Raw genomic sequence first — 14,814 nt, 5'->3', positions numbered from 1 at the left:
TTAATTGATTAGTGTGATGATGTGACTGTTTTATCTTTATGATTATTATGTTTGCCAGAACACAATTAATTTGTAATAAGTGCTTTAAATACAACAGTTCTTTTTATTTATGTACATCCTTGCTTATTCTTTAAATGATTTAATATACATGGTTATTTATTTAGTCAGTATTTATATCAAATTTAATGCACTATAATTTTCCTGTCATAATGAAAGCTTTCAACATCGGAAGTGCCTACATATAATATAGAGACAGATAGTACAGCAAACCTCTCCTGGATGTGCCTAGGAATTATATGTTGTCTCCAATAAATATGCATCAAATTCATGAATGGATTTTATAGCAAATACTTTCACAATAAGAAAAGAATAGTCTACATTTATATAAAAATATTAATAAAAGCACTGGATTGTTGACATGGGTCACAACTAATTAAAATCCATTCCCGCCAGAAGGAATGATTTGTTGCAAATAAGCTTCTAGACAGTAGTGAAGGCTTTTTCTCTCTTAAATCTGTAATCCGGAGAAGCACTAAAATGATAGATGTATTTAAGTGACATTTTGTTATAGTCATTTAATCTTTCTCGGAGCTGTATACATCTATTTTTCAAGTTTCCTACATTTAGAGAGGATAAAGTAATTAATATTTTAGTAAAACTTTTCTGAACTGTACTAAATATTTTCCCTGAATATTGCATTTTGATATAATAAATCCTATAAGTTAGTGACTTTAGGTGAGCTACATTTGTTGGAACGAACTAGTAAGCTGAGTGTAAACAGCTATACATTTAAGTACTTTTGTATGTGTTTCTCTTATTTATTTATTTATTTTTTATTATTGTTCAAGCATGGTTGTCTCCATTTTCCCCCCACCAAGCCCCACTCCCTACCCTCAAACCCACCCCCTTTGGCTTTGTCCATGTGTCCTTTATTCATGTTCCTTGACGGCCCTTCCTCTATTTTCCTCCAGTATCCGTCTTCCCCCTCCCCTCTGGAGAGCATTATGCTAAGTGAAATAAGTCAGGCAATGAAAGACAAATACCATGTGATCTCACCTTTAACTGGAACCTAATCAACAAAACAAACAAGCAAGCAAAATATAACCAGAGACATTGAAATAAAGAACAAACTGACTGTGTTTTTCTTACATTATCACTCCCATTATATTTATCTATATGTATATGTATACCTATATCTACATGTCTGTATCATCTGTATCTACCTACAGCATCTATATCTATATCCATATCTCTCCATTTTAATGAATGGTGCAGAACTGCACATAAATAGCCCCTAGGAAAATTACTGTGAGTGTGCCAAACATGCTAATTTATGTTGAGTGTCGGCCCTTCCCTCTTTCATTTCCACACACATCGGTTGCCAGGCATGGGCACAAGTACATGCACGTGTCTCACATACGAGCTTGTTTCTATATTTCCAAATTGAACGTTTCTGTTTTTTAATATGATAATCTGATTAGCTATACACATGCAAATATTTCCCAATAGGAGACATCTAGTTTTGTATACAGTTTCACAATTCAAAGCAATGTCAGGAGTCCTTAGTCCCTAAATTCCAGGATCTCTGTCTGACAACATTTTTCTCAACCTCTGATGTGTATGTATTTTAATGATCCTTACCTTTCTGGCTAAATAAACCAAATGTACAATGATGATGGAAAATTAAATAATAGTAAAATTCATACTTAAAAAAAACTTGACAAGCATCAAATAACAGACACCAAGCCCATCTATGGTTACACATTGTATAGAAAGGAACAAAGATAGTTCATTAAATAGGACTGACATCAATTATGCTTAGTCTGCTATACAACTACTCAGAAATGGCTTGAGCAGTGTGACAAACACCAGGTCTTTGGGATATTTCTGGGAATACAGTTACCTTAATACACTTAAATGCTCATTCAGTTCCACTTTGAGAGCTCTCTTAACTAGTACCAATTTCAGAATCTTATTTATTAAGAACTTTCTTTTCTTTGAATAAGGACCTTTTCATTGGAGAACAGTCTTTGTTATTCTCAGCTATAAGAGCTTTATGACATTACACCAGCCCTCATTTTATGTGCTTATGCCTTACACCTTTATATATATGTCAAATGTTGGCCTCAGGTTGTGTCCTATTTGACATTTCTTTATGATGAGTGACCTCAGAACCCGATGTCATACTGAAGCACACAAAAGGGACCTGAATAGGGCACTAAAGGGCTCCATTTATCTCATTATTTTAGGCGATCCCCATTATGAGTTTGCGTAATATCTTTAGCACGGTGCAAAAATTTTCCTTTTGCAAAGTGGCACAGCACATGGTTTCTTGAACCTCATTAGTCTTGGGTCATAGATTGTACTCAGAAAAGCTCTCTTCTAACAAAGTCGCATCCTTTTTATTCCAAGGGGCCATGTTGGAAAAAAATATTTAAAGCTGTATGAAGTAGCCAACATCTTTCTGGGTCCATAACCTTTTCTATTGTGTGAACATGGTCAGAATCCTAAGATAATGGGTAACAAATCAAAGTGTGCTTCCCTGTGACCTAACAGGAAGGCTCACTTGACTGGCATGGAGAGACCCTTGCCAATCCCTATCACACGTAGAAAGGCAGTATCATATTTTAGTTTTATTTTATATAGCACTACATACACTGTAAGCATAGGATTTGTATTAAGACTTATGAAATGTTAGGAATGCAATTTAACCAAAAAAAAGGAAAACAAAGATCAGGGTAATTTATTGCTCATGTGATGATTCTGCACTACACATCTGAAGCAGACAGAATGTTGCTGGCTTCTAAACGATTTGCGTCAAAGTCTCAAGTCCCATCTTTATGTTTCTTCTATACTTCCATCTGCCTTCTGGCTTCATTTGCTCAAATCAGTTGAAATCACAGAAATATAAGTAACTCATGGAATCTTCATGTTTACATACAATATGTCTTCTTGAGATAAGGGGGAAATTAAAAATAAATAATTTTCAATTTCAAAATCAGAAAATATCTTGTAAATTTTTAGATTGTTTAAACTTGAATCACTTACCTTATTTCAATCACTAAGTTAAAGAAGCAAGAAGTTATGATTTTCCCAGTTTCAGCCATTGGTTGCAACCCTGGCTTGGGGAGTTGAAACTTGTTTGGAGAAGAAGGAGAGTAGCAGTGACATCATCAGGAGGAAATTTTATGAGGTTGACAGTTACCCTGTTTTCAGCTTTATTGAAGTATTTGTAACTGACAAATAAATTTGTAAAATATTTAAAGTGGAATACATGTTGAGTAATATATGTGTATAATTTGTGAAAGAATTCCCAGAATTGAAGAATTGAACACGTCTGTCATCTTACCTTTTTTAAAAAAAAATTTGGTGAGAAAACTTGAGATCTATTCTCTTAGAAAATTTCAATCATACAATACAGTATTAACAACTATAATCACCATGTAGTATATTAGATTCTCCGAGTTTATTCATCTTGTAACTGAAAGTTTGTACCCTCTCCTTATTTCTACCCTCCCCCCAAACCCACAGCCTCTAGCAATCACCAACCTACTGAGTTTGACTTTTTTTTCTCTTTTTAGATTCCACGTATAAAAGCTACCATGCAGTATTTGTCTTTTACTATCTGGCTTATTTTACTTAGCATAAGGCCCTCCATATTCATCCATATTTGCAAAATGGCAGGATTCCTGTCTTTTTTAAAAGCTGAATAACATTATATATGTATGTTATATATTATATATGCATATGCCATATTTTCTTTATCCATTCATCCATCAGTGGACACTTCGGTTATTTCGTGACTTGGTTGTTGTGAATAAAGCTTCAATGAACATATGTAGACAGCTGTTCAAGTTAGTGATCTCATCTTCTTTAGATTCATACTTAAAAGTGTGATTGCTGAATTATATGGTACTTCTATTTTTGAATGTTTAAGAACTTCCATAATGTTTTCCATTGTGGCTGTTCCAATTTACATTCCAACCAAAAGTGGACAAGGATACCTTTATTTCACATTCTCCTAGCATTTGTTGTTTCTTGTCTTTCTGGCAATAGCCATTCTAACAAATGGGGGGGGGGGGTGACAGCCCATGGTAGTTTAAACTTGAATTCCATTAATGAACACTGATATTGAGCATCTTTTCATGTCTTTTCATGTACCTGTTGACCATCTCTAGGTAGTCTTTGGGAACATGTCCATTTATTTTGTTCATATTTTAATTGGTTTGTTTTTTAGTTATTGAGTTTTATGAGATCATTGTATATTTTAGATATTAACTCCTTAGGTAATATGGCTAGTAAATATTGTCTCCCATTCTGTAAGTTGCCTTTTTATTTGATTGATGGTTTTATTTATTGTGTAGAACATTTTTAATTTGATGTATTCCCACTTTTTTATTTTTGTTTTTGACACCTTTACTTTTGGTGTCAAATCCAAAATACATTGCCAAGACCAGTGTTAAAGACCTTACCTTCTATGTTGTCTTTTAGGACATTTATACTTCCAGGTCTCCTGTCCAAATCTTAATCAATTTTGAGTTGATTTTTTTGTGTGATATAATATTGAGATCCAGTTTCATTCTTTTGCATGTTGTTATCCAGTTAACCCAACATCATTTATTGAGAAAACTATTTTCTTCCATTGTAAATTCTTAACTTTGTCATAAATTAATTGACCATATATGCATGGGTTTATTTATTGAGTTTCTATTCTGTTATATTGATCTATGTGTCTGTTTTTATGCCAATTGTTTTGATTAGTATAGTTTTGAAATATAGGTTGAAATCAGGAAGTATGGTGTTCCAATTTTGTTTTCTCAGACTATTTTTCCATGATAATTTTATTGTATTTATTTCCATTACCATTTAACCTCTTTATACCCCTCTCTCCTATAACAATCACCACATTGTTGTCCATGTCCATGAGTCCTTTTTCCTTTTTGTTTTATCCCTCCACCTCCTAACCTCCCCACTTCCCATAGCTGTCATCATTCTCTCTATCTATGAGTCTGTCTCTGTTTTGCTGGTTTGTTCAGATTGTTCATTAGATTCCACACATAAATGAAATCATACAGTAACTGTGTTTCTCAGAGTGACTTATTTCGCTGAGTATAATATTTGCCATGTCCATCCATGATGTCACAAGGTGTAAAATTTCATCTTTTTTATGGCTGAGTAGTATTCCATTGCATAATTGTCCCATAGTTGTTTTATACACTCATCTACTGATGACTACTTGAGCTGCTTCCATAACAGTAATTGTAAATAACACTGCAATGAACAGACTACTTTGGTGATTAGCAGTGCTTTGTGATACCATAAAAATTTTAGGATTGTTTGTTGTATTTCTGCAACAAAAATACCATTGGAATTTTGACAAGGAATGCATTATCTTTGAGTCATATGAATATTTTAACAATATCAATTTGTCCAATACATGAGCAGAGAATATCTTCTCATTTATTTTGTTTCTTAGCAATATCTTAAACAATATTTTATAGTTTTAAGTGTACAGAGTTTTAGTCTTTTGTAAATACAATTGTTTTAATTTCTTTTTGATTGTTGTTAGTTTTACAATGCAAGTATTTTTTGTTTTTGACATTATACCCTGAAACTTTTAATTCTAAGAGGTTTTTGGTGGAGTCTTTAGGGTTTTCTACATAAAATATCACATCATCCATACGCTGACACAGTTTTACTTTCTGATTTAGATGTCACCTATTTATTTTTCTTGCTAATTACTCTGGCTAGCATTTCCAATACTCCGTTAAACGAAGTGGAGAGAGTGTGCTTCCTTGCTCTGTTTCTGATTTTAGAGAAAAAGCTTTCAGTTTTTCATCACTGAATATGACATTAGATGTGGGCTTATTATATATGGCCTTTACTATATTAAGGCAGCTTTCCTATATACAAATTTGTTGAGTGGTTTCATCATAAATGGATGCTCAATTTTGTCAAATGTTTTTTTTCTGTATTTATTAAGATGATCATGCGATTTTTTCTTTCTTTTGCTAATGAGGTTATCGCATTGATTGATATGTGTATGTTGAACCATCTTTGCATCCTCAGGAATAAAGTTCACCTGGCCATGGGGTATGGCACTTTTACTGCACTGTTGCATTCAGTATGCTAATATTTGTTGAGAATTTTTGCATCTATGTTTATCAAGGATATTAACCTGTAATTTTCCTTTTTTGTAATGTCCTTATATGACTTTGGTATCAGTAATTACCCTAATTTAAATATATCTTTTCATAAATCCTAAAATCTATTATAAATATATATATATATTTATAACAAACAGCTTACCTGGAGCCAGCTTGCCTAGTTTCAATCTAGACTTTACTACTTATAAAATGAGAAACTCTGTGAAAATAATTACATTACTTGGTGTCCTGATTTTTCTCATTTTGTCTCATTTTTTTTTATGCTGTGAAGATTAACACCATGTACTAAGCATTTGGAACACAGGGTTAGTGCTCTACAAGGGCTCCTTCTCATTATTGTCATCATTCTATTATATAAAAACTCGGCCAGCAAAGAAAAAGTAATTTATAATAATTTTAGTGAGGGAGGAAATAACATTGGAAGATGAAACTGGACATTGAATTATATCATAATTGTCTATTAGTAATGCTGGATATTTACATTTTAATTATTAAAAATTTTGTTTACAAAAATTACATTTGAGTTAGTTTTCATCAAGTGATTAAATGATCATTCAAATGGATTAGCTACATGTTACTGTATATCAGTTATGATGAGAGGGACTGGACTGCAAATACTAAAATTAAAAAACAACATGGAACAGAAGAATGATGAAAGCATAAGAAAATTAGGAGGTCTTTGCTAAATTCCTAATGAGAAAACGTGAATGTGTTCTGAGAAAAATGGAAAGAGGCTAGAGAGAATTTAAGTAATACAACTCATGTAAAGTACACTTATGTAGAATTTGATGATTGAGAGTTGATGTAAGGGAAGAAAAAATTTGAAGAAAGCTCCCTGACTTCTGACTTCAGCGATTGTGGGAGTGATAGTACCAATCACTGATATACTTCATGCGGGAGGATCTGTTGGGAATAAACATGACTTATTCGTCCTGTTTGTTTTCAATAATCTGTGGAACAGACTAATATAGACATTAATTTGTTTTATCCTCAATTTAGATTTTTTTCATTAAGCAGATCAGTAGAAAGGAAAACTCATGGAAGTAGAAGTTGTGGAAGTTATATCTAAATGTATTACCTCTATAAGCAATGATAATTTGAATCTTCTGGTTGGTTTACTGTTCTCTTCAATTATAAAGAACATCAAACTATGCCATCTATTTTGTTTATGTTTATTTTCTTTCAGATATTGCATTAAGTTGCATTTAAAAAATTCATGGCAATCTTGTGAGGTTATTATTAACCCTATTTCATAGTTGAAGAAACTGAAGCACAGAGAAATTAAAGATACTTGTTCAGGTTTGCATGGTTAAAGCAAAGGAGTACAGAAGAGGGCAGGGCAAAATGTAAATGCACAGTTAAAACCTCTGCTTGCTTCATTAATATTCCACTACCAAATAAGTCAGATGGTCAAGTCCAAAGATAAGGTTAATTCAGTTCACTGCAAAATCACGTAGCAGTAGGAAAAAAGCAAACAATTTGGAATAAAGAACAATTTTACCCAGGAAGAGAGACAGACTTAAAAAACAACCTTGTTGTCCCATGGTATGGATTACAAATAGTGGATTCTTACACCACTTTTTTTTTTATTCTTCAAATAACTTGAATTGCAATACAATGCTTTGTCTAGACGAGATCTTAAAGGCCGTCTGGTATAACCACACATCAGATCGTTGAGCTTTTTCTGCAGGATTTAACTACATTCTGAGATCCACGGGCACAACTGATATTTTCTTCACCAGTAACTTGAGCATTTCTCAAAGGTTAAATTACAGTAGTCTGTATTCGACCACCTACTACTACTAATTTTCCACTTGTCCAAATGGTCACATGAGTGTACTTTTACCACCATATCAGTCTATGACCCTTTACATTATATCTCTTTGTATCCGTACCAGTACATTCCTAGTGCAGTTCAAACCTCTGTGGTTTTTACCTCGAAACTTTACTATCAAAATTTTCCTGACATTATCTTCTTGGATTTTTCACACAAGGAGTTAATTATTGTTAAATTATTGAAAAGTTTCATTTTAAGGAGACTGTTTTTTGTATACATACATGATCTTGGAACTTAAACTAGTTGTCAGATACATTAACTCAATTAAGCATTAGCCTGTAATTTTCACATTTGAGCAAGATAATTGTATACTTTCCAGCTTCCTTAAATCTCTAAATTTTAATTCACAGATGTTTTGTAACATTGAACAATAAAAAAAAGTTAAGATTAACAGATCTCCTCATCCTCACCTTATTCCCCCAAATCTTACAAACTCACCAACTATACTTCTATCTTTTGCTTCCTTATTTCTGTTTTTTTTTGTTGTTGTTACATTTGTCCCACCTTTTCCCCCCATTACTCACATCAACTCCCATGGTCAGTCCCCCTCATTTTCTGTGTCCATGAGTCCTTTATTCGTGTTTCATTGCTTGCCTCTTCCCTTTCTTTCCCCAGTTATCCCCTACCTCCTGCTCCCTGGTCACTGTCAGTTTGTTCTTTATTTCCATGTCTCTGTTTCTAGTTTGCTCATTTGTTTGTTTTGTTGATTAGGTTTCACTTACAGGTTCCACTTACATGGTATTTGTCTTTCACTGCCTGGCTTATTTCACTCAGCATAATGCTCTCCAGTTCCATCCATGCTGTCTTGAGGGGTAAGGGCTCCTTCTTTCTTTCTGCCTTGTAGTATTTCATTGTGTAAATGCACCGCAGGTTTTTGACACATTCATTTACTGATGGGCTCTTGGACTGTTTCCAGCACTTAGCTATTAAAAATAATGCTGCTATGAACATTGGGGTGCAGAGGTTCTTTTGAATTGGTTATTCAGGATTTTTAGGGTATAGTCCAGCAGTAGAGTTGCCAGCTCAAAAGGCAGTTCCAATTTTAGTTTTTTGAGGAAATTCCATACTGTTTCCAACAGTGGCTGCACCAGTCTGCATTTCCACCAACAGCACACAACCTTTCATTGTTCCCTTTTCTCCACAACCTTGCCAGCATTTGTTGTTTGTTGATTTATTAATTATGGCCATTCTGACTGGTATGAAGTGGTTCCCACTGTGGTTTTAATTTGCATCTCTCTAATGGCTAGTGATATTGAGCATTTTTTCATGTGTCTATGGACCCTCTGGATGTCCTCATTAGAGAAGTGTCTGATCAGGTCCTTTGCCTATTTTTTAATTGGATTCCTTGTCTTCCGGAGTGGAGTTGTGTGAGTTCTTTATACATTTTGATGAACAAACCCTTATCTGATACATCATTGGCAAAAATGTCTTCCCATATGGTTGGTTCCTTTTTCATTTTTCTGATGTTTTCTTTAGCCATCCAGAAGCTTTTTAGTTTGATGAAGTCCCATTTGTTTATTCTTTCCTTTATCCCTTGCCCTATGGGATATATAGGTGAAAATATTGTTGAATGGGATATCTGGCATTTTACTGCTTATGTTCTTCTCTAGGCCTTTTATGTTGTTGAAACTTATATTTAAGTCTTTTATCCATCTTGAGTTTATTTTGGTGTATGGTATTTCAAGGAAGGAAGCATTCTCTCCCTCAAAAGAAGAGATTACCTAACAGGTATGCTCAGGAAATTATCCTCTCTGCCTTCTGAAGGTCTTTGCTCTGTTAGTTTTTTCTATGCTCTATATCATGAGTTTTGCTTTTCTATTGTTTTGCTTTTCTATTTGCTTTTCTATCATGTGTTTTGCTTTTCTATATTCATCAGTAGTATAATTATATAGGTGGAGCAAAACAAACCTTGCTCCATCAAAACAAACTATTTAAACCTTGACTACATATCTGTGTAGCTACAACTATTTTTTAGTAGTTCATTTTGTAATAATATTCTGGGTTGAGTGTTCCTTTTTGTCTTACCTAGTCAAAATCATTTTACAAAACAATATAAACTTCCTCTGTGCCCACGAATCCACTAAAGCTCTTTTTATAAATATGACAATCTCCAGCTTTGAAAAATCAATGGACCCTTTCTGTCGTCTCCTACTCATACTGTACTTGTTTTGTAATGTGGATTATCAAGCCCTTCTTTGTAAACCACCTTCATTTCTGTGCAACTCTTAACAGCACTATCACACGTGGGTTTGTTGTTTTGCTTTGTGTATATAAATAGTATAGGCATCTCAGCATACATTGTTTTTTTCCCCCTCCTTTATTACTTAATCTCTAAAGGTTGGACTTCCTTAGAGCTCAGTACTTGAAGTTCATATTTTTTTCTCTATATACTTCCTGTATATGTAAATGCCTGTGAATTGATGCTTTTAAAATATATCCAAGGAAATCACATAATATCCATATACAGTTATAGAAAATGCACTCACACGTACTAAAATAAACAATAAAAAATACAGAAAGTATACCTCCTTCAGAAAATTATAAAGTAAAATTTGTCATAATGACAACTTCTATGTACTTGGTGTTTGGCTTGAGAATCTAATTAACTGCCTGTGCTATTATATTTTTAATCTATAAATGGTGAAAATTAGAAGTTAATTTAAGTTAATGGTAATTACATTAAATTATGTATCTTTGTGTTAAAATATGTCATTTAGAGTCCAAATTATTATCTTAGCCAGTTACAAAAATATAGTTGTTATTCTGAATTAAACAACATAAGTACAATTTTCATCATGAAAAATTCCTAGAAACATAGCCATTTTCTGAACTTAATATATGTTTTTTCTACTTTCCGAAATATTTGATTTTCAGCTAACCAATGCCTCAAAACTAAAAATACTGTCATAGATAATTAGTGAGGATATACTCAATTAATAGTTTGATTTTATTTTGTTATTTCTTTATACATGTAATAATATTAAACATTTTAACTCATAAATTCAAGAGGAAATGGTGTAAATTCAATAAATTCTCATTTTCTTTGAAATGGAAATGTCTAGACTTCTTCACAAATAAAATGTTACATAATTTTTATTGTTAATTATTTTAAAATTTGCTAAATTTGTTAATTTTTATGGTGATATTTTAAAATCTAAGAGAAATTATTTCATTTGGAATTTATGTGATTATCAAAGTTGACTGAAATGCTATAAGGAGCAGATAATATATGAATTAGTCATGTATACTCTGAGTGTATCAATAGAAGTAAAGAATGACAGAGCAGTTACAAAAGTCTATAATTTTAGTGTAGGTAGTTTCAGACAAGAGCTAACACATCACTTAGCATATGCCAGACATGATGCCCAGTGCTTTTATTCCAGTTACCATGTAACCACTTCAGATCAATTCTCTGAACTCTCCTCTACCTTGGAAACGGGATCTTTTTGGACTATATCCATGGGCTTGGGTCCCAGCTGGATCTACCCAATGGGAAGGCATGGCACAATAGGAAAAGGAGTGATGAGAGTAAGGAGAGAATATTTATTCCAATAGCTTCACTCCAGTATGATCACTTTGGATTGGTTGGGTCCTCTAAATTGCAGATCTTCTTAAGGCTGCCATCACTTGCAACTCTTTCTCTATAAAATCTGTGGTTTCTGTAGTAACTGGACACTTCCCTCCTCCTCTCATATTATGAGTAGCAACATATCTGTTATTAATAGTGGTAGGGTACTGAAATATGTTTTATGAGTTCTTTTCATCCTTCTCAAACATTTGAATAATTTATTATATCAACTTATTATTGTTCTAACTTGAGTGTATAAATTATTTTTACCTATTTTAGACAGCCAGATATACTAACACATTTTTTTGCCCAAAGTCATTTGAAACATATCTCCATTTTGCAGCTAATATAATTGAGGCAGAGTAAGTCTAGGTCCCACATCTTGTATGTGGTGAAACTGAGATTCAAACCAGTTAATCTGGCAGTAAATAAAATTTAAAAAATAACCATATGTATATAACACATATGCAACACAGAGAAACACACCAAAATATTGTAGTTATGCTAATACTATAGGAACATATTAATTACTTTCAATTATAAAAACAGCATAGGAATTGATCATTTGCACTAATTGATTTAAGCCTTCTAATATTCCTTGGGAAATATTTTTAAATGAGGACATGTGCTCACACAGGTGATTATACTTGGTCAAGAGAAAATAACTGGTTAAGGTACTCTAGGAAAGTTTATAATAAACTGACATGAACCACGATAAATGAAATTATTGTGTTAGTCCTTTGTTAACCACAACATGCATTAGTGGAAAGAACTTGAGTGTTGCAGGGAGGAAAGGTTGGGTATCTCACCAGAAGCTCGGGGACTCTGATAGCAAGTGTCTCCAGGGCTGCAGAGGGTCCTTAGTCTGAACTCATGAGACACTACACTCCTGCTTATGGCAGTTTTCAGGCAGACAGTCTTTTCCAAGAGGCTGAGATCTCTCTGGAGTTTCAATAATTAAACATTATGACTCATGAAAAAAATGATAAATTCACTTACATACATGAATAACTAAAAGTTGTATTCTGTATTAAAGAAAAGCCAAATGTAGCAGAAAATAATCTGATTTCTCATGACCGATAATTGGAAACAAAATCAAACTTGTAATTTCGATGAATCACTTCTCCACTTACTTGTGACTAGTAATCCTGATAAAATCATTGTTTCTTCGGCCAACTTGCCATCACTCTGGGTTTCACTCTAAGAACACAATATTTTCCCTAATTTCTCTAATTGCATCCTTTACTCTGAGCTCACTGAACATTTACTGAAAAGGGTGAGGAATTATAATACAGATGATAATTTAAGTTCCTGCAGAGGCTTTTGCATTATGTACCACCCAACTTCTTCAAGCCACCTCATGCCTATACGTTTGTATGAAACATACAGCAACACAGAGAAAAAATAATTATTTTCTGGATCCAGGAAGATATCAGACTCTTAACAATCTTTTAAAAATTAAACTTACTGGGATGACATTGGTTAATAAAATTATACAGGATTCAAGTGTACAGTCTGATAATACATCACCTGTACATTACAGTGTGTCTCCATCACTGAAGTAAAATCTCCTTTCATCACCATATATTTGATCCCCTTTACTTTTTACTACCTCCCCGGCCCCCTTTTTACTACTGGTAACCACCATACCGTTATCTGTGTCTATGAGTTTTTATTTGTTTGTCATGTTAATTCATTTGTTTCCTCCAGTTTTATATCCTACATATGAGTGAAATGTATGGTTCTTGACTTTTTCCATCTGGATCATTTCACTTAGCATGATATTCTTAAGATCCATCCATGTTGTCTCAAATGGCAGTATTTCATCTTTTACTATGGCTGAGTAGTTTTCCAAACATACAGTGGATAAAATAAAGCCACTGCAATAAATAGTTATGGGAAAATTGGAAAGCCACATGCAAAAGAATGAAACTAGACTGCTGTTTGTCAACATACACAAAAATGAACTCCAAATGGATGAAAGTTCTAAATACAACACTGAAAGTGAAAGCGTAAATCTCATAGAAGAAAATATATGTACTAAATTAATGGACCTCAGGCTCAGGTTAGATTTTATGAATTTGACCTCAAACGCAAGGGAAGTAAAAGCAAAAATAAAGGAATGCAACTATATCAAACTAAACAGCTTATGCACAGCAAAATAACCCACCAATAAAACAAAGAGACAACCAACAGAATGGGAGAAGATATTTGCAAGCAACACCTCCAATGGAAGGTTAATATCCAACATATATTTTTAAAAAATACTCATGCAACAATGACAACAATAGCAGCAAAAAAATCAAATTAAAAACTGAGCAGGGGAAGGGAATAGACTCTTCTCCCAAGACGACATATAAATGGCCAACAGATATATGAAAAGATGCTAAGCTTCACTAGCTAATAGAGAAATACAAATCCAAACTTCAATGAGATACCACCTCACACTTCTTAGAAAGGTTACTATCAATAAGAGTGTATCAAAAAACAATGGTACATTTACACAATGGAATACTATGCAGCAGAGAGAAAGAAGGAGCTCCTACCCTTCGTGACAGCATGAATGGAACCAGAGAGCATTATGCTCAGTGAAAGATGCCAGGTGGTAAAAGACAAATACCATATGATCTCACCTATAAGTGGAACCTAATCAACAGAACAAACAAACAAGCAAAGTATAACCAGAGGCATTGAAGTAAAGAATAAATTGACAGTAACCAGAGGTGAGGGAGGTGGATAATTGGGAAAAGAAAGGGAAGGGTCATCAAGGAACATGTATAAAGGACCCATGGACAAAGCCAAAGGAGGGTAGGGTTGATGGTGGTTGGTAGGGATAAGTGGGGCAGGGGTGCAGAGAGTGGCGGAGGTAAAATGGAGACAACTGTACTTGTACAACAATAAAATAAAGAAAAAAAAGACAAGTAATATTTTTAAAGATGTATTTATTTTTAGAGAGAATGGAAAGGACGAAGAAAGAGAGAGTGGTAAATATCGATGCGAGAAAGAAATATTGATTGACCCTGACCTGGAACCAAACTCTCAATCCAGGCTTTTGCCCTGACCAAGAATCAAACCAGTGACCTTTGCTTTGCTGAATGGCAAAGCAACTAAGCCACACCCGTCAGGGCCAAGACAAGTAATATTAAATGTTGGAAGAATGACCCCTCATCCACTGTCGGTGGAAATGTAAACTGGCAGCCACTATGGAAAGCAGTATAGAGGTTACTCAAAAAATAAAGAAT

Source organism: Desmodus rotundus, chromosome 13, assembly GCF_022682495.2.
Source record: "Desmodus rotundus isolate HL8 chromosome 13, HLdesRot8A.1, whole genome shotgun sequence".
In the NCBI taxonomy this organism is placed as follows: domain Eukaryota; kingdom Metazoa; phylum Chordata; class Mammalia; order Chiroptera; family Phyllostomidae; genus Desmodus; species Desmodus rotundus.
Note: the sequence above shows the minus strand (reverse complement) of the source record.